The sequence below is a fragment of the Varanus komodoensis genome, unplaced genomic scaffold (assembly GCF_004798865.1).
Source record: "Varanus komodoensis strain SLA01 unplaced genomic scaffold, ASM479886v1 scaffold1, whole genome shotgun sequence".
Lineage (NCBI taxonomy): Eukaryota > Metazoa > Chordata > Lepidosauria > Squamata > Varanidae > Varanus > Varanus komodoensis.
The window spans coordinates 66,884,050-66,906,003 of record NW_025335268.1 but is presented as its reverse complement, the minus strand read 5'-3'; the positions used below and the strand labels follow the sequence as shown (position 1 = coordinate 66,906,003).

The following is a 21,954-nucleotide window of genomic DNA, read 5'->3' as shown; positions in this document are numbered from 1 at the left end:
TTTGCCCTTTCTCTGGCTCAAATTACCCGCCTGTCAGGCCTGACGGATTTGGCTAAAAATAAAAGGAAGCGGGCCATGAAAAGCAGATGAATGAGCTCAGCAGTTCCTTAGATAACATGGGGCCAGTGTTGCCCAAAGCTTCCAAAACAGGAACCTTCAAATGGTGGGCATGTAAGTGCAAGGCTGTAATCTAGGTAACCTTTCCAGTTTGTTAAAAATGATCTTGGAAAGAAGGGGATTAAAGACACGCACAAGGAACACACAGGAAAGTGGACTGCCCTTGGGACTCCATTTGTAAAATAGGTGAGCTCTAGGAACCCGCTACAGCAAAGGAAAATGAAGGAGGAAAGTGGCATTTTTAAAGCTGTCTATGACATCAGTTTCTTACTTTGTGCCAGTAAAGTGCTGAAAGTCATTTGTGCAAGTGTGTGCCCAGAGCCCGCAGTGGGTATTAAGCACTTAGCTTGGCAATGTAATGACACACTGTAACAATCTGTAATGTGAAGCAGTCAGCAAGGGCCTGGCTCTGAAAGCTATTTCTCCTAACTATTAACCATATGTTTGGCTCCTCAGCTCTCTGAGCGGGTGTCCCAGCTTACCATCTGGTTCCCATCCACACAAGCAACTGTAAAGCACAAAGTATTTCCCTCTGGAGCCGTATGTTTCTTTCGATGTCTGCTTTTTTTTTTTAATCCTTAGAAAAAGAAAAGTATGTCCCTCCCAGCAAGCGTTCCTTTGCATTCACCCATGTGAAAGCAAGATTTAGCTCACAGATTACACACCAAGGTCTTTCAGCATACTTATTCAAGAATGTATCCCATACTGTCAACAAGGCACAGAGAGGCATTCCCATCCGTACAAGGGATCTTGGAGGACGCGCACGCGCCAACTTGCTCACAGACAGGCATTAAAACTGGCAGTGGTGACACTTGATACAGCATGTTAAAAATAGGGTGCATTCTCAACAAATCCAGGCACTGCTGTGGCGCCCTCCATATACATGCTGCTTTCTTGGAAATAAGTTTTTAAAAACAAAAACAAAAAACCCCTCCTGACAAACAACATGAACTTCGCTCTATACTGTTGATCTGCAGTGGAGCTGCAGCTGTAGTATGTAAACAAAACTAGGAAATTTTGTTACAGTCAAAAGCCTAGAATAAAAAAAATCAAATAGTAACATATGAAGATAACTCAGAAGAAAGGGATGCTCATTTTAAAATTATTTTTGCTATGCTATTAGTTGTTTTCAAAAGCAGTTGAATCCTATCCGTATAAAACAAGAACTGCTCTTTCAGTTCACACGGCATTATGTCAATCAGAACAGAATATTTACTTAGACAAGCAACTGGAATCTTCAGCAAGTTCTGTACTTGCCACTGGAAAAGTTTAGATGACCTCATCAGCCACACACACAGTATTTACACAGAAAGTATTCTTGCACCCAAATAAACATACTACATCTTCAAATTATCCAAATTTATTAAAGCCATTTGTCTCACTAGTACTAATTTTATCTCTGGAAACAGTTCTTGGGGGATGTGGTATTCTTTTCCTTTCGTATCTTCTCCTCCTCCTTCTCATTAGTATTATTAACAGGGAGAGGTGCAGGGTGTAGGCAGCATCTTGTAACATGTCCTTCTGCTTTGAGGCACTTAGCAGCATCACAGGCAGTGGAAGAAACACCAACACTACTTCCCTTCCCAACTAGAACCAAGTTAGAGCTTCCAGAAGCATCGCTCCCCCACAGTCTTGGTGGTGATGACCAGGTTAGTCTTTTGGGCGGTAGGCATGCCTTTTAACCTAATTCCCAGTGGCTAAACAAGAGAGAATTAAACATAATAGTTTCCTACATTACCTTCTAAAATAGAAAATACAGATTAGGTCCCATTTCCCCCCTTCTAATACTTCTGTTGGCTTAGCTGCATCTGTAATTCTGTCCCTTGCCTGAATGGAGCCCTGAGTGCCATGGCCCATTCTGCAAGTTCAACTCCTCTGCTCTTAATATGGAATTGAATTACTAATGCAAAACTCTCAAGAAGATGAGGGGATACAGACATGCCTCTTCAAGACCAAAGAGTACTTTCCCTCATGTCTACATTGGTTCAACAGCTGAATTTTCTATAACACTTCCGTTTTATAAAAAACATGCTCACAACAATTAGTGAGGAAAACCCCACTGTACATTCAGAGGATACTGAATGTTGACATGAAATGCCTTTACCTGCAACAATATAAAATGCAAAAGTTAACCCTTATTTCCCCAACACCTACAAGTAATATAGTCTAAGGCAGGGTTAGGCTGAGAGCTAACAGAATCTGTCCATCTTAGTATTTGCAAACTTCTTCTCCATGCTTAGTCCAGTCTTGCAAAGCCAAACTGAGAAGAAGACCATAAACATTTGCAGAATGAAGACTGCACAACCAGCAACCTTTTCCTGCATCAGGTGTGGTGGCACAAAAATGCAGGCCATGGCGCGGAAGAGGGACACTTCTTGTGCAGCATGTGTGGCTTGATTCATGGGTGTGCTTGCCAGGAACTCAGAGTCAGGCTCACTCCAAAGTGGACAGAGGTCAGGGAACTGAGCCCAGGGAATCCAATGATTCCCACCTTCAAATGGATCCATCATACATGTCTAGGCTAAAGGCCATTTCACAAGCCATTGTCTGAACCAGCACAAATTCAAGTTGCGTACAAGAATGAGTAAGGCAGATGCATGCATTTATTTTTCTATGTGCATGCATGCGTGTGTGAACAATCTCTCTCTCTCTCTCTCTCTCTCTCTCTCTCTCTCTCTCTCTCTCATAGCAGCCATAATTAATTGCAGAACACATGGAAGTTGGGGTAATAATCCTCCTTACTCCCACTCCTGCTGTGGGAGGAAGCAAGCAAGCAAGCAAGATAAATCCAAACCTGAAGTTTTGCACAAACACAACCCAGTTTGCCTCTATATCCAAGCTCTGAACAGTTGGAGGAGGGTCTTGTTTTCCATCCTTTCCAGCTCCAATCTCAGATCTGGGAAGAAGAGCAGAATTTTTCCTAACCTCATGCTGCATTTCAAACATAGCACAAGATCAAGAGTCCACTAAGTCTACCCAAAGTATATTGTTTTACCCATTTTATAAAGTGCAAGCAAAAAGACAATAAATCATCTTGAACCATTCCATCTTCCGTGTATTAATCAGCAATTATGATATCAGGGATGCTTCACCTTCACATACCTATTTACAACTTTTCATAAAGTGTATTTTACTAAGCTATCAGGGATTCAGTTTAACCTTATTAAAATGAATGGGAGAGTGAAAGTACCAATGACCAACTAACTGGAGACTCATTCTATCCCCAGTAATAATCTCAAAATGAGGTATGGAAAATTTAGCATTTTGCTTGTATCATAAATCTATTTTTCTTTTCTCTTTCTTTTTTGTATTCACTGTTCCTTAAGAACTTTAGAGTATTTTTTTTACTTTTTGTAATTTTCACCCTGCACATTTTTGTGCATATGTTTAAAAACATTATAAGCAGTGCATGGGGCTTTGTGATTTTATCTTAGGAAGTTAATTCTACTCTAGTTTCACTTTATCTTAAGATAGTTTCATAGTACAAACTTGCAACACTGTTTTCTTATTTCTAATGGCCTTTGGGGAGAAGTCCTATTAGACTACTGGGTTGTATTAAAATCCTTATATTATTTACTATGATTAGGTCATGTATTCTTCACTGGGGTATCAGGAAGACCAATTTTCTCCTCCAGGGCTTCCTGATAACCCAATGAGAAATCTGGAATATTTTAAAATCAACAATTAACTTTATTTCCATCCAGGACTTCAAAGAGTCCTCCATCCCAACATTAGCAATCACCATCATAAAAAGCCACAAGTCTGTATGCCAAAATTTAAACCTTCCACTAAAATGATTTAAGCACACACACTCCCATCTCTCCAACACTATCTTCTAATTAACTGGAACTGTTCCTTTCTCTATTCTTGTGGGCCAACTACTACAGGCCTACAAGTTACCTGAACCTGAAGTCTGTACAGCACAATCCAAGTCTTTCACTGGTGGCCACGTCATATAGTAAAGTTGATTCTAGCTTGTAGCAAGATAGGCTGGCTGCTGATGACAAAAGTTGCAGTCCAACACATCTGTACAGCAAATGGACGGAGAAGGATGTGGCAAGGACATAACCATTATGGACCCATACGCACTTCAGGAATTATGCAGAAAATCCAAAAAGTATAATTCTATTTTTCTCAGCCTCTGAACAGTATTTTATTTCCTCTCAAGTTAGAACTTGCTGATAATGATGTTACCACTGCTAAAACTATAGTTAGTTAACAGCCTAATGTAACAATAGCCTGCGATTAGATCAGGCTGTAATGTGTAAATGGTCACTCATCAGTCTAGTCCTGTCCAAGTTAAATGAATGGAAACATTATTTTTAAAAAATGCATGAAATGTCAGAAACAAACACAATAGCACTTAAAATGCATTTGCTACTGGAGAAATTCCTGATCTCATTTTTATTGAATAACATTCAGAATGATGTAATATTGTACAATAAATAACATTTAAATGTCTTTTTAAAGCTTCAGATAAAAATATAAGGAGCAAGCAGTTAAATAAAAGGCATGAAGGAACATTAATGTTTTCAGGGTTCAGTATGAGGAAGAGAAGAATCCAGACAATATCTTCAGGGTAAAGAATTCCACACCTTTGGTACCTGGCAGCCTGGATTTAATGGCAGGCCCAAGAGTAGGGTCTCTGAGGCCAACCTGAAAGCCTGGTTAGGTTCATATGTTGTTATCTACCATAAACCCACATGGCAGGGAGAGCCACACATTGCTATTTATTATGCAATATTAATACAACTATTTTTCCTAAATAAATGCATATTTGAATCTATTTGTCCAGGAATACTGAGTGAAGTGTTTCTGCAAGATAGAAGTGCAGAGTTAACATAAATCCATATATATGCACATGTGTCCAAACACTGTTTTGGTCAAACGCCACCCACACTTGAAATCCTGAACCAACCAGATTAGCAGATTGTACTATTGCAGCAAACAATAAGCTCTTTCATTTTATACAATTATCTGGGAAAAAAATAAACGCTATGGAGAAAAAACTAGAAAATATCTTTAGAAAACATTTCACAAACTGAAGGATGGAACGATAAATTGAAAATCGTAAAAAGCATAAATAGAAAAGACCCTCAAAAACATTTGTTAATAACCTCTAATGTTACAAGACAAAAACCATTTTGGTATTCTTGTTGAGTCCTCAGATTGAGAGAGAAAACACAAGAGCCTGATGATAACACAGAAAATAAAAATGCTCCAGGGAAAATGTTATTTCCCTTAAAATAAAGTGCTTAGGACAAGAAGGAAATCTCCAACTGCTAAAAATAGCTATTCTTGAAAAGAGGGGAAGAAAACTGGGGAAAATTCTTGACTTGTTATTTGAGCATGAATGTGGTTATTTGTAAATTAAAAAGAAGTGGACAATGAAAGCTGTGATGTTGTCCTACCTCAATGCCTATTTTGAAAAGAAGCATATATGACAATGGTGACTACTCCAGCATGGTCTCCTCTGACTGAGAACAGACAGAAACCTTTCCCAGCCTTGCTGTCACCTAACCTGGAAAATGTTAGGAAATGAATCCAAGATTTTCTGCAAGTGAAGCACAAAGTATACTACCACATGATCATAGGATCTCCTATTAATGGGACTGTTACATACAAACATAAAAGTGGTGCTTTCAAGTGTTCAGTGCAATTTTTTCTGTCATGATACAGCTCCCTTGTCCTCCATGCCCATGCGATTTGATGAAGTTTGCATTTTATAAAACTCTTAATTCTTCAGTGGTTGATGTTCCCCCATCTTTTCATTCAGTCATCCCCCCCATCTTTGTATTCAATCACATTGTCCTATAAATGACTGTTAGGTGATCATTGTCAGCAAGACTAAATCTTCCTGTACCCACAATGTGCTACTGTTATGTGAAATTCTTCTGAACCTTTGAAATGTTTCTTTTAATGCAATGCCTTTTCTCCCTGCAGCAATGGAACCCATTAAGTTGTTTTATTTAAAAAGGCGAACTATCAGGAAGCTCATGTCCGTACTTAGATTTCTGTCTTCCTAATTCACTACATGGGACATGATACTGTTGGGGCTAGCATAAGCATCACTGTAAAGAACAGTGTATATGTGCATATGTACAGAACTGTATGAGTACATGGATTTTAACAGTATAGAAATCCCTTAAAAATATAGAAAGTCCTACAAAAATGCTTGGGTAATATTGGGACTGGGTCCACATCTCCCAAAATATTTATTTATTATTTATTTATTAAAAGCTTTTGTATGCTGCCCTTTATATAAATACAGCATTTCAAGGTAGTTACATCAGACACTGAATCAGAACTGGAAAAACAGGAGGGGTCAGAATTTGTGGCTGAAATACGAAGGCTATCAAGTTCTGGGATGGACCAAATGGCTGAAATAACGAGAGACAATGTTGAACAGGGAAGGCCAGAGGGGAAAGGATGAAACTGAGTAAGCCCCATTGTCTCATGCTTGCTCAAATAAGGGACATGCAGCATTCCCACCATTTGGCCCACAGGCAGCAGGAACCCCCCTTACAGTCAAGCAGTGTAAGCCGCCTAGAGAACCTTCGGGTTTTGGGGTGGGATAAAATGGAAACACACAAACAAAGAAACAAACCACTTGCCTTGATCTACTTGAAGGAGAAAAGGGGCAGGGGAGGGACTGGCACATGACAGCTAAGGCACAGAAAATGTACAGCACACTTGTACAGAACAATGGAAGTTCTACTGTGCAAAATCTGGGGATGTGAACTGCCTTCAAAACTACTAGGTTCTCTGGGTGGTGGGCCATAAGTGCCAAAGTAATCCTCAAGTTTCAAGTAACCTTTAATTAAAGCATGGAACACTCAAGCCAATACCATCTGGAGGGTATCCCTTACCAAGACGATTCTGACATTTTCAACAGAATCCTGCAGTTGCGACTCTATTTTATAATAATTGAAATTCATCCTTTCCTACTCATTGCCAATTCTGCAGTACAAACATCATGTCAACGAGAACTGCTACCCAGGAATTTCATCCAATTGCTTAACAAGTCTCCCCATTCAGTTACCTATTAAATTCCCCCCTTAAAGAAATGTTTGTTGGATCTTAAAATAAGGAATTATGCTGAATATTATCTGAAGGTACATGTAACTGGGTTTCTGTTTTTAAAGAATCTAACCATGTTAAGGTTCTAGGAATTCAATAACACAAAATTTAAGAAGGAAAAATCAGTGTTGGCTAGACATGCTTCAATATTTGTTACCATAGAAACAAGACAGCAGGTTTTGGTTTTTAGTTATCCACTGCAATAAAATATTAAAACTTCTTAATATCTTTGCATATACATATTGTACCAAGACACTGTAAACCCTACAGTAGTTAAAACTGTTCATTTTAATGGAATCTGATTGAATTGTGTTTTCAGTCTCTCATAAATTAATTTATATCATCTAAAATAAATATACAAATCAATAATCTCACGAATGTTAAAAAATAGGATTAACAGAGACATAAGGAGAGTAAAGTAAAGCACAACCATAGCATTTATATATGTTCCTGCAATTGGGTCTAAAAGAACCACAAACATAATATTTTGAGCTGATGTTCATGGCAGATGAAAACATTTCTGTCAAAAGTAGTGTGGTGTGGGGAAAAACCTATACCTGAGCTTTCTTCCTTTTAAGCAAGGATCTGGCAATGCTGTGCAGCATTCCTAGCTCTAAAACATTGTGCTTCACTTGAATATTGTCTATCCATACGAGTAGAAGTAACCATGCCAAATCTGACCCTACTATAGCAGACTTGGTGAAATAGAGAGACATGAACACAGACTTAAGAAGGGATGTGGCTTATAGGTTCAAAGTGGGGTGATGATCTAGGAAACGGTTCAAGATAAACGGACTGCAAACAAGCTCCAAAGTGGTCTGTACATACCAAGAGAGCAGACATCAAAATGGCACACCTATAATTTGTATCTTGGTTCAATGTAAGCATGTGCGAAGTAATGCACGTGGGGGCAAAAGAAGGCAGCTTTGTATCTCCACTGATGTGATCCAAGCTTGTAGTGATTGAGCAAGGAAAAGACTTTAGAGGTTTGTACTATGTGAAATACCAACCCAGTGTGTGACCACTGCGGAATATGCTTACATTTCATGTTAAGCATAATAGTAACGGAATCAAAAAGAAAACTACCAGTATCATTCTGTCATCAGACACGTCTATTGTCTGCCCACAGCATGAATACTGTTGTGTAGTTCTGCTCGCCACACTTAAAAAGGGATATTATAGAGCTTTAAAAAAAGGCAAAAAAAGGGCAAATAAAATGATTACGGGGGTGCAACAATTCACTTATGAGGAAAAATGATGCATCTGTGATTCTCTAGCTTAGGAAAAAGGCAAATAAAGGGCGACATGATAGAAATAAAATTATGCAGTTGGAGGAAGTGGAGAGGCAAGCATTTTCCTCCTCTTCTCATAATGCTAGAACCCAGAGTCATCCTATCAAGCAGATTGGTGGAATTTATAACAAATAAAATCAGAGCTCATAGTTAAACTATGGAATTTGCTACCACAGAATGGAGTTATGGACATCTTGTTAGATGGCTTTTAAAGGTAATTGGACAAATTGATGGGGGATAAGGCTATCAGCTACTCATCATGATAGCTTGCTTGGGGAAAGAGGCAGGATGTCTAGGTACACCAGTTGATTGGTGTGGTGCTATTGCACTCATGTTCTACTTGTGAGTTTCCTACAGGCAGCTGGTTGAGCACTATGTGAACAGAAGGCTGGACCAGCTGTCTCCTTGGTCTGATCCAGCATGGCTTCTTAAGTTCTTATGGCCGCATATCCTGTAATTCAATCCCTCCCACATTCATTATAAAGGATTGATTTGGATGCAACTTGCATGTGTAAACTTTCAAGGTGCTTATTTATCCATAATTTCTGCAATTTATTGCATAGATATAATTTCCTTGTATACAGGGAGCATAGGCCATTTTATTATGGACATGTACTCATCCAGCAGTTTAAGCAAGATAAGCATTCAGGAAAGCAACCTCTATAAAACTCAGAAGAAGAGGTGATGGCTGCTTTGGGACAAAGCGAAGGATAGGATGATAACAGCCAGCTTTTATCTGGTAACATCAGTTTCATCCAGTGCTTCTTTAGCTGATGATATTTTTTTTTTCATTTTTTATTAAGTACACACTAAATTTATGCTAAAAGGAATTGTTAACTTCTACTAAGACAAATTTTCCAAAGAAATTGTCCATTTTGGGATGAAATGCCCTCGTATCAGGTGAGACTTTGGAGGAAGGCAAGTGTCATGACACTTATACTTCCTTTGCCAGCTAATTAAACAACACAGCTACAAAGAAAGAACAATACAAAGTTGCCAGCAGGTAGTACATTATCCGTAAAAGGCCCCAACAATCAGGATTGTTGGAAGGGATGTGGACATACTGGTAGGGCAGGCATTCTGAAAAATAGTTGTGATTCACTGCTGGCTCTTTCTCCATTTTTAGACCGTAAGATCTAAAATGGAATAATGATGTAATCCATGGTCATTAGGTTTCCGATGGCACAAAAGCATAAATATCTTCATATGCAGTTGTTCACAGCAGCAAAGTTGTGTAATTTGAATTCTCCCAAGCAACATTCCAAACAGTACTGCGTTGATGCAGTATGGGAGACCATGATTATATACAGATTTATTCAGCAATGATATCAAGCAAGGAGTTCTATGTTTTTTAAAAAGATGTCATGGCACCATGATTTCTGCTTACCTCCTGTGCAGAAGATCTTCAAATTTGGTACTGGTTTTCATTTATTCATGTAAGAATTATAGCACACCATATTTACAATTTTGTTTATTATTGCTATTCATTTCATTTCATTTCTATACCACTGGATAGCTGAAGCTCTCTATGTTATGTTTGTAAGCCTACATGTATACAGGTAAAACCAGGTTGTTTAGACTTCTTTAGAAACATTCTGCTCTCACTAATTTGCTTATCTCAATTCTTCTAATCTATTGATTGTTTTGTTGGAATACACTATCCTGCTGTCTTGTGCTGAACATAATATGTCCCCTCCTTTTCACTGAATCTAGAGACTTCTCAGACAACTGTAGCTTGAATATTTTGAAGGGAATAAGTCTTTTTTAAGACAAAAACAACCAATAGTCTTGTGCATCTGGAAGAGTAGCAAAATTTATTCTAGTATAAATTTCATAGAGAGCCTACTTCATCAGATACAAGTGGACAGTGTCCACAAAAGTTTATGCCAAGAATAATTTTTAAATACTCTTTAAGATGGCATGAGACACTTAACTGTTTTTGCTCCAACTGATTAACACACCTTCCCCTCTGGGAAATTTTACTGGCAGTGTAACTGCAAAATGGAAGCACAGCAGTCTAACATCACTTTGGATGAACCTTAATACCAGCATTACCATGATTGTCTAATACTCAAAAGCTTAATACAGAAAAAAGAGCAACGGACTGCAACAGTTTACACACCCCTGATTGAGCACAGCCTTCTTTGCAGAGGAAGAAGCACCTGGATCAACTCATGGGTATCCAATGTAAATGAGAGTTTCCCCTTTAAAACACAGGCAACAGAAATATTTGTCAAAATACCACAGCACACATACTTCACTTTATTTGTTTAATAAAAACACTGAATCAATATTGCAAAACACTACCTGGAATGGCAGCCATTTTTACTTAATTCTGGAGATAGATGGGCATTAATATACTATTCTATTTCATTACACAATCAGCATAAGGACTATAACTTTATTGTAGATTACAATGCAATCTTTGTTTAGATAAGAAAATTAACATAAGGCCTAGTGATTACTTGAGAGAATGAGTACACACACTCCTCAAAAATCAATACAGGGAAAGTGGCTCTTAAGTGTCAGTGGAATCTATGTTGTCATTCTACTGCAGTTTTCCATGTTACTGTTCTCCCCATGCAACCTTATGAGACACATAGGGCTTTGTTCACAGATGTGGATATTTGGCATGCATAAAAGGCAAGATTGAATTCAACCAGAAACACTTGAAAAGTGGACTTCACAGCTTCAGTTGCTTCAGCACAGAATCAAGATCTACAGCCATTCTCTGGCCACTTTGCTAAATACCTTTTAAGGTCACAAAGGAAAAATAACATGGGAATAAACATCCATTCTTCTGGTGCTTCGTGCTACAAAATGCATGGTTCCTGGCATGTAAGACCCAAAGCATGTTGTTTTAAAATAAATATACTCTGTTCCCTCTAGAATAAATGTCCGTATCAGCCCCCAGGTTTGGAGAACAGAGGACCAAGAGACTTCAGCTGTGTCCCTCCAGTGCGGACGTGAACCTGCAATTCCATTACCAAATTGTGATCTCTTTGCTAATGGAGCATGATGTTCAGTACATTTCTTGAGGCTCTACTTCCACCCAAATATATATGAACTGAATAACACTTGTAAAAGGGTAAGCGCATTTGAACACAGTGTGAGTGTAAATGTTTACTTTTCCATACCTACCTGTGCTTAATGTCTGCACAGGTGCATAAAATAAGAGTGGCAAAAGGACTAGAAACTACGGAGTTGGTATGTGTTCTAATCCATACTATATATGAATGGGAAATCAGAAAAATGTGGTTCATATAACATGAAAAGCAACATTTGGGAACAATCTATAAATGACTTCCAATGATGCATTTTCTGTATCCTGAAGTTAACATGTGGTATAGTATATTGTATAACCTTTAAGTTACAATTTCATCTTTAAAAATGACAGCACGTGTAGACTCATGAGGAAGCCCTACAATTCACCATGTGTTCAGGAGCACTGGTAGCTGTGGTTCAAAGCATCTGGAGGACCCCAAGCTGCAGAAGACTACTTTAACGACACATTTTGGAGAAATGATTTGGGCTGTGGCCAGTGCTTCCACTATCCTTTACGTTTCCTTTCAGCCTGCTCCAAGCACCATGGCAGATAAACAAGGCTAGGCAGTCTTCTGCTTTTAATTCTTTTGCTCACTCTCAACACCACAACCTCCACCAAACACACACACTTGAGATTTTTTTTAATGCAGTGATAAAAGGATTCTAAACAGAGTCTTGCAGAAAGTAGAGGCATGGTTAAAATGCCAGCATTGCTGCATTCTCAGATATAGCTACAAGCAAAAATAATAGGTATAAAAGCAATGCCAAGAGCCTTTTCTGTTCTTCCACATAAAAGCTCCAGGACTAAGCCCCTCTATTTTTTGCTTAAAATGGGCAGATGCTTTGAAGTCTTACAAAATGGGCATGGTCGAATAGAATTAGATGAGAATGCCTGATGAGGGTGGGGAGGGATTCGGAGGTGGGGGGTTGTTCATGTTTGATTTTCTTTCAGTGTGAAAATGAAAAAAAAAAAAGTTAAAATATGCTCATTATTTCAGCAAGATAAAGGAGGTTTCTGTGTCATGTCTTCCTACTTGACAGCAGTACAGAGCACAGACTAGGCAAATCATGTGTATGGCTCCATTACTATTTTTCTTATGATTCATACACTATTTAAATTCAGAATAAGAGAGTAACATGTGTTATTCCCAGGCAAATATTGCTTTAAAACTGCTATTTCTCATTTTTGTCATAAAAGATTTTTAATTTGTTTGTAAAATGAAGGAATTAAGGGATGTGAAGCCACCGTTTTGATTTACTGACCCAACTTTTTCTTAAGACGAAGACCAGATAAGGCTCAATGATTTCTTTTCAAGCCATAGGTTTTTGCTCTTGATTTTTAAAGACAAGGATGTAAGCTAATACAAGAATTTTCAGAAAAAAAGAAAAGAAAAAATCTATACTTTTACAAGTTTATGTTTTAAAACTTGCATTTCAATATTTTTCTTGATACAGACAACATAGAGAATCATTCATTTCCTAATATATGTTATGAACAAAATTGTTATTAAAATTGTTTAGAATGGCTTAAAATTTTATATGGCCCACCCGACAGGCTCACATGGAGTTTTCTTAGTAGCCTTTTTGCCAAGAAATTTTCCACCCCCTCCACTGGTTTTGTGTATCTGCTGTATATTTTTAGTGATGCTGTATATATTTCCCTAGTCCTGTTTTACTTTCTCTGCTGCTGAAATGTAAACTGAATGTTTAGGTTGGAAAGGATATGACTTTAAAAGTATTTTTATTACTGCATTTCAGGGTGCAGTGTTATGGTCCCTGGGAAAAAGAAAATGATGTGTAATGATGGAGGTTTCTTCATCACCATTGCTGATCTAACAATGGTATTGAGTAAAAGGCAGCATGGCAGAGATGTGCAAAGAACATATAGAGAATGGATTTGGATCCAGAGACACCTCACACCTGAACAAGCCTTCAAACCTGGAGAGAAATTTGGAGAAAACCTTACTATGCAATCAAAATGGTTTGAGAACTAGAAATAAAAGGGGAAATGCCATTCACAGGCCAGTATAAACCTAGTGAGTCTTGGAAATGGTTGTTTCTCCACCACAACCTTTATTCTGTTAATGGCTAGACTAAATGTAAGTCATCCAGACAACACTGTTATTTGGCAGTATATAAGGTTAATAAATAAAATAAAGATGGAGTGCATATACTCTGACAAATGGGTACAAACTATATAATGGAGGAGCAAGACACAGATGCTGCTATTAACCAAGTTATTCAAACTGTCCAGTTGTTTGAAACCAGGAATTAATGACAGAGAATTGTATAATGACTGCACTCTGCCTCTGGACGTATGTGATGGACCCGGTAATACTTAGGAAATTGTGCTAGACTGACCTAATCATTTCTTGAACTATGATGACACTGTTAGCATCGATTTCAAAAAGATAACTGACTAAACAGGCAATGAAATTGTTCTTTAGGCATTTCTGTTAACAAAAGCATGTGCAAAACATTGAAAGTCAGCACCTTGACCCACGTAATCATTTTTATCCTGCCTTTTCTAACAAAACACTATATTGAAAGAACATTCTAAAACAAGATAAAAAATACACAGAGGAAGAAAAAAACAAAATAATAAATGCAAAATAATAAACGCAACCCACTCAGAGCAATTTCCAGCAAAATACAGCAGTTTTTAGACCTAAGCAGAAAGGGGTACAGGAAGGCCATGATCTCACTCCCCACTAAGTGCAGGGAGAAAGTGAAGGAGAGCATCGCCTGCATGCAACCACCTTTTGCATCACGGAGTCAGTCAGAAACATCAGCATATTAGCACCACATCCTCAGCATAGTGCCTCACACTGCCACTCTCTCAACCCTTCTGGAGCCATGGCTTAGAGGTAGCATAGTTTTATCTTTATTGCTGATGGGGGTTATTTGTTTTGATATTACTTTTAATCTTGCTCAGCATTAGCTTAAGTGTAATATTATCAAACTGGTCTCCTGTTTAAATTTTTTATTGATATGTTTTAAACATTTTTAATTGTAGATGCTCCTTTATTAAATTAATGCCCATTCTCAGCTGCTTTGGGTAACAGTTCAATGTAGAAAGTGGCATAAGCATTTCAGACTGGATCTATTCACAGGGTCCTGCTTGAAGAAGGGGACTTCTCAGCCTAGCCCCTTCTGTGCCCTCCAAATGATCTACAGAAGAAATTTAGAAGGCATGCAGGAGGTCACAGTGGGGAAAAGAGGATGTGGGAGATGGCCTTTTGCAAGTTATAGCTCTTCGTGAGCAGTAGTCTGAATCCTGAATTTCTAAATTCTGTTCATGCTATAAAAATGCTGGGGACATTTGCTGACCAGAACAGGATGAGCTAGTGGTCAAAACTGCCTTGCCCTGCAATGGTCTGAATCATCAAATTCCATGTTCCAATCAGAACTGTCTTGAAACTGGTGCATTCAGGTAGCCTGAAATAAGCATATATGGTATCTTTAATTTTAAAATTTGCTAGAGACAATCCCTAAATCTTCATTGAAGTAATCTGGCCATCTGACTGCTATTATTTTCCTAATCAAGAACATATTTGATGGGAGACCCAAGAGTCTCATGTGTGAAAAAATTGAAATCTGTTTTTAACAGTGACATCCAAAAACAGAAGTTTTAATACCCTATTTTAACAAGCTTTCAAGTGTAACAAACATAATTGTAAAAACAACAGCAACCTGCTATCAAGCTAAAAGTTCGAATGCATTTCTCTTAAGCTTCCCAAAAAGTTGGGGGTGGGGTGTTGCCTGTGACCTGCATATAAAAGAATATATCACTTCCATTAACTCAATCCTATGCATATTTAGAGAAAAAGGCTCTCCCAGCATCCCTCCGTTAGCATGGCTGGCTGGGAACAGTGGGCTTTGTTGTCTAAGCATGCACAAGAATGCTCCTGAAGCCCCACAACCTGGTTTAAGTCAAGGCTCAACATAAAATTTGCTATGCACATTTTCAAGTACTGCTCATGCAGCTCAGCACTCCAGCTGTAAGTCTAAACTGTGTTTGCAGAACACAGTCAGGTGTCAGCCTCAATCCCTCAGAGGACATTAAGGTAACAACCTCAGCATGCCACGTTCTATTAAGCTTTTGACAAACAAAGAATCATCCATTTCAGAGTCTTTTCTGCTTTCAATGGACACTAACACAACAAAGTCTTCTTAAAAGACTCACCAGTTTTAATTCAGCATAACCTCTTATGGGCAAGAGCCTACTTCATCAGATGCATGGAGTGAATGTCTCAGTTCATATATGTAATATATATGCACCAGTATAAAGCATTAAAAAATATGGGTTAGAGTTAATTCAGTGCTAGTTTAGGCAGAAAAAAGGCCTATAATCTCCAGCAGCTTTTTCTGTCTAAAGTTGCATGGGATTGTGCTCTGACAATTCACTAAGCCTTAAACAGAAGGAAAATGCTCCTCCACGGTAGCAATCTATTGGAAATAATCATGTTAGCATTGCTGAACATACTCCTGGATGATCCTGGACCCCAAACTATCACTTGAATCTCACGTGTCCAGTAGCGCCTTCCTTCAATTACAGGTGATATACCAACTTTGGGCGTACCTGGAGAGAAGAAGCCTGGCCACAGTTACCCATACCCTGGTAACATCCCATTTGGACTACTGTAACGCTCTCTACATTTGAAAAAAACATCAAATGCTTCAAGATAGCACTGTGTGGTTACTGACAAAAGCTAGTTTGTGCACCCATATTAAACCATTTCATACCACCAGCTTTGGCTACCAGTTGGACTTTGGGCTCAATTTAAAGTGCTTGTATTGACATATAAAGCCCTAAACTGCTTGGGATCAGGATACCTGAAGGACCCCCTACTCCCATATGTACCTATCCATTCACCAATGATGTGCTCAAGTCAAGTCAAGTTGCAAGTCTGTACCTTCAAGCCCAAGTCAAATCTCAAGTTATTGCAAAAAATTTTTGAGTAAAGGCTCTTCCCAAATCTTCCTCTCCCCCCACCCCATGCCCCTCCTTTCCCTCTCACCAAAAAGAAGGGCTGAAGCCTTCCCTTCCCTTCCACCTATTACAACCCCTTCCTTACTATCCTGCCCCTGCCCCCTTAGAACTCCCTCCTACAGCCTTTGCTGTGTTTCTGCCTGCCTTCTGCCAAGATCACCCCAGGATATCCTGCCACACATCAGATGAGGGAGGTAAGCCCTGGAAGGACTTGGTGGTAAAAACAGCAGAAATCTTGAGTTGAGCCACTCACTCATTGCGCTAGAGTCGAATCACTGACATGACTTGAGTTGGACTTGGGAGTGAGTCATTTAACTCAAGTCCCCAACACTGCCATTCACTAAGATCTGGCTCAGAGGTCCTTCTTAAAGAACCATCCCCCAAAGAGGCCTTTCCATTGGTTGCACCCAGTCTCTGGAAAAGGATCCCCAAAGAAGTTCACCTGGTGTCTTCATTGCCACCATTGTAGCACCAGGTGAAGACTGATCTATTTTCCAGATATTTTAATAATTGACTTATATATACATATATTTCTGAATTTTAATTGATGATTTTAAGCTACTATACCATGTCTATATTGTATTATTTTATGGCAGTTAGTTATTTATAGTTGGTTTTATTATGAAAATGTATGCTGCCCCAGAGAACCCAAGCAGGGCTATAGGCACAATTTATAAGATAAATAAATAAATACCCATAGTGGAACAGGAAACTATTGTCTCTATGTTGAATTGAACCGAACTTTATAATATGGGCATACACATGGGCACATGTACTGCTAGAAATGTAATTATCACTGCATATAGGAAAAACTTGGTTGCTGTTACATGCCATCAAGCTGACTTTGACTTATGGACACCCTATGAATGAATACCCTTCAAAGAGTCCTGCCCTTGACTGCCCTGCTCAGCTCTCGCAAATTCAAAATTGTGGAGTTCATCACTGGCAAAATAAAAAATTAAAAATTGAGTCTTAACAGCAACATATGTCCACCTCCCACACTATCATCCATCACTCTAGAAAAGCTTTCCAGAGAGCACAGTGGGCAAAAATCATCACCCTCTTCCTCCAGTGATCTCTAGACATATGAGAACATTTCTTCCAATACCAAACTTTAATAAAAGTGCTTCCTATGCAGTGACACAGTATATTTTAAAACAAGTTCTGCACCGTCCTGTTTGTCAGCCCTACTTTGCCAAATCTCACAAACTAGTCATTGGATGTAACAGGCGGTGCAGGGGTGGGAAGAGAGGATCTTGCGAAACACACCAGCAAGCCACAAAATGTGTGTGTGAGGGAGGAAGGGACTGCACATAGAAAGTGGAACTGCACCTTACAACATTGCCCTACACCTCTTGCACTGGGGACAGTGGGGAGAAGGCACCTCCTGCTTTCACTCAGCATTCCTACTTGAGGAGAGAGGAGAGACACTGCTAATATGAGCAGAGCCATTTTACAGTGCTGGTTGGCATATTCAGTCATTTAAGTACAGTACAGGACTTTCAAAAAGAGAACTTTAAAGACAAGTCTTTTTAGCTCATTCCTGTTTCTGCTTGAATTTTATCTGTTTCCCTATTCCTGTTTTGCACTAACAGTATTTTTCTTTACAATCCATGCTAATTATTGAGTAGATGAAGATCCATAAACAGTCTGATCCTAGACCCCATCCACACTTGCTCCCATTTTATTGTAACCAAATGATAGCAAGCATCACGTAACAGAATGCAAGTCACTTCTCAAGCTCAGTCAGCTTCCAAAGAAAACAAGTGGTGTGCCAGCAACTATAATAAAATCTGCAAGTTCCTCTGTGACAGTCATCCTCAGGCTGGTGCCCTTCAATTCTCTGCGTGACAACTCCCAACATTCCTGACATCTGGCTGTACTGGATGGATGGGAGTTGTTGTTGTTGTTGTTGTTGTTGTTGTTGTTGTTGTTGTTGTTGTTGTTATTATTATTATTATTATTATTATTATTATTAACATTTCTATGCCGCCCCTTGCCGAAACCTCGGGGCGGCTTACAACATGATAAAATACATTGAAATACAATAGTACATAATAAATTACCATTAAATGTAAAAATACAAAAAAATACATTGATTTACAAGTACAAAATTAAAATTATCAGTATAAAATAAAAATATAGGAGGAGAAAGAGAAGGAAGAAGAAGTTGCCCCGGCCAGATCATATGTTTTAACAATTGAAATGATGTTTAAATAAAAAGGTCTTTACCTGGCGCCGAAAAACCAGTAACGATGGTGCCAGGCGGACCTCTTTGGGGAGTGAATTCCATAGGTTGGGCGCCACCGCAGAGAAAGCCCTCCTCCGGGTACTTACTCTCCTAATTTCTTTCATGGAGGGTTCCCGGAGAAGGGACTCTCCCGCAGATCTCAAAGGGCGGTCGGGCATATACGGACGTAAGCGCTCGTTCAGGTAGCCAGGACCCAAGCCGTTTAGGGCTTTGTAGGTCATAATCAACACCTTGAATTGGGCCCGGGCTTCAATGGGAAGCCAGTGAAGCTGATGGAGGACTGGAGTCATGTGAGCATAACGCCCCGTCCCCGTCAGCAACCTGGCAGCTCTATTTTGCACCAATTGAAGTGTTCGGACTGTCTTCAGGGGAAGCCCCACGTAAAGCGCGTTACAGAAGTCTAGGCGGGAAGTCACCAGCGCGTGTGTCACCGTCGCCAGGCAGTCGTACTCCAGGTAGGGGCGCAGCTGATTAATCAGCCGAAGCTGAAGGAAGGCGTTCCTCGCTACCGCTGTCACCTGAGCTTCCAAAGAAAGCTCCGGGTCGAGGAGTACTCCTAAGCTGCGGACCTTATCCCTAAGAGGGAGTGTTGCACCATTCAGGACCAGGTCAAAGCCACCCTCTCCGAAACCCGATCCGCCAACCAACAGGACCTCCGTCTTGTCTGGGTTGAGTTTCAGTTTATTGGCCCTCATCCATTCCCTTACCTCGGCCAAGCACCGGTTCAGCACAGCCACTGCCTCACCTGGATTAGTGGAGAATGAGAGGTAAAGCTGGGTATCATCAGAGTATTGATGATTCCGCAGCCCACACCTCCTGATGACCTCTCCCAGCGGTTTCATATAGATGTTAAATAGCAGAGGGGATAGAATGGAGCCCTGTGGTACCCCATGGCATAGCTGCCATGATGTAGAGACATGGTCCCCCAGCACTACCTTCTGGAATCGACTGTCGAGATAGGAGCGGAACCACTGCAAAGCAGTGCCTCCAACCCCCAATCCCGCAAGTCTATCCAGAAGGATACCATGGTCGATGGTATCGAAAGCCGCCAAGAGGTCCAGAAGAACCAACAGGGATGTACTCCCCCTGTCCTTCTCCCTGCACAGGTCGTCGTACAGGGCGACCAAGGCAGATTCAGTACTGTACCCGGGTCTGTTGAAGCTCTCTAAACATTTGGAAGACACAAGGTTGGGAAAGATTGCTCTAAGCATTTGCAGCTTTCAATTCCCAGGTTTAGACAGCAGCCTACAATAAGCGAAGGGCTAGACTTCTGTTACAAAACAGCACTGTTAGTAGGTGTGTGAACTTAGGCAGGTAGTACTCCAGGATCTCAGTCAATGAAGTTACTTTAATAATTTGTTTCATCATTTATTACACTGTATATTGCACTAGCCCAAGCACAGCTGCACGTTGAAAATCTGTTTTAAGCTCAGCTAGTAGTTTATACTATGGATTACAAACATACCAGTTTTCTTTAAATCTCTATCCCCCATGGCCATCTGCATCTATGAACAAGTGATTTAATGCAATTATGCTCAAAGTAATGATAAGTGGGCAGTCATGCAATTTTGCAACTTACTGGTTTAAAGCATGAAGTTAAACAAGCAAGCAAAATCAAATAAAAATGATTCAGTGTTAGACCATATTGGTTATAAGATATGAGTATTATAAATGTAGCATAATCTCATTTAAAGGAGGTTGAGAACTCATGGGTTTTACAAATATTTACAGACATTAATCTTGTTAAGTTGATTTTCAGAGTTTTATTCCATAACAGGATACATTGCGGGGGCTTCTACTTTTGAGACAAAAGTGTCTGAATAACGGATTTATTTCAAGTCATTGGCTTGTATTCCAAGAACACAGGAAAGCCTCACATCTGTGCTCTTAAGACTGCCAAGACAGACTGACACGTTTCAATGTTATCCAAGAATCAGGCTGAAGACAATACCACATACTATACTATACTATTTCATATATACCAAAATCAATCACTAAATCATTCTAATAAGTTATTTCTTCTGGAGGAGAAATCTGATGGAGTATTTAGATTAACTATATGAATTATGTTCTGATAGTCCCCAATTCAAATCTCAGATTATCTGTGAACCGACCCATGAGGTTTAAGCTTGTCATTCAAGCAATTTCATGGGAAGAGTGTCAGTCGGACGCAACTCCTGCCAACCCAACATTGTCAATGGAAACAGATGTGGGAAGTTGTAGTCCAAAGTATTTGGAAGGAACCTGCTTGTTGCCTACTCTGCTGTATGTTAAATACTTTTGAAAGTGTACTTGTGCATTTCCTGTAGTTTTTTTTAAATTCTGTAATTACACAGACATTTCAGATGTTACCTTTTATTTGGGTAAGGAGGAAGTTAAAGGAACAAGAGCTTGAATCCAAAGAACCACAAGTGGAAGGAAACCAGCTGTTCTATCAATGCTTGTAAAAGAGTGGTACAGTAAGTAGCAATGTTTGCTTTTCTCATGAAAGGTGTAGAAAGACACTTTGCAAATGCAGAAGGACAACTTTGGATTTCACAATCTGTTATCATAATCTTCCCTTTTCACTACCTATGACTCCACAAACTGATTGCTTTTTGTTAAAACAGTAGTCTGCAGAGGTCATTCTGCCAAGGGAAGTGAGATGGATGCTTGCCAAGAAGAGAGACTGGTTTGGAACCTGGGCTATGTCACTAACTTCCCAGAAAGGCTTGCCTGGCACCTACCTTGTATTCTTCCTGATACCAGTTGAATATCTCCTTATTTTCCAGGAATGTTACTCTCATTCTGCTTTAAAACATGTATGGTTGTTCCTAGGTCCTACTATATTTTTACCTCTATATTTTATACTGTACTTTTAACAATTTAAATGTTTATATATGTTTTATATTTTAAATTGTTTTAATGGTTGCAAACTACCCAGAGAACTTCAGCTTTTGGGCAGGATAGAGATAGCTAATTTCTCTTAATAACTTTTGTAAACTTGCAATGTAATGCAGTTATGCATTATTTCCAAGTGCAAATTTATAATGCTTTGCCAGAAGTATTTTTGTTTGAGATCAGGATTAACACCAAAAACCCTTATTCCCCCAGGAGAAGGGCAGTTATAAATCTGGGTGGCCGTCCACAGGAAATCATTATTCAAATTACAAGAAAAACTGAACAGCTGATAGACA

The 21,954-nt window shown here is 39.3% G+C and overlaps 1 protein-coding gene across 3 annotated transcripts in view; it reads right to left on the bottom strand.

The window, feature by feature from the left end:
• Nucleotides 1–21,954, bottom strand: part of BACH2 (BTB domain and CNC homolog 2) — a 220,543-nt gene that overhangs the window by 160,481 nt on the left and 38,108 nt on the right. Inside the window, exon 2 of one of the 3 annotated variants that reach the window (XM_044427674.1) lies at nt 2,912–3,013. The exons of the other annotated variants lie outside the window; for them this stretch is intronic. The gene's annotated coding sequence lies outside the window, so the exon portion shown is untranslated. The remainder of the gene's footprint in view (nt 1–2,911; nt 3,014–21,954) is intronic. 3 annotated transcript variants of the gene reach the window in all.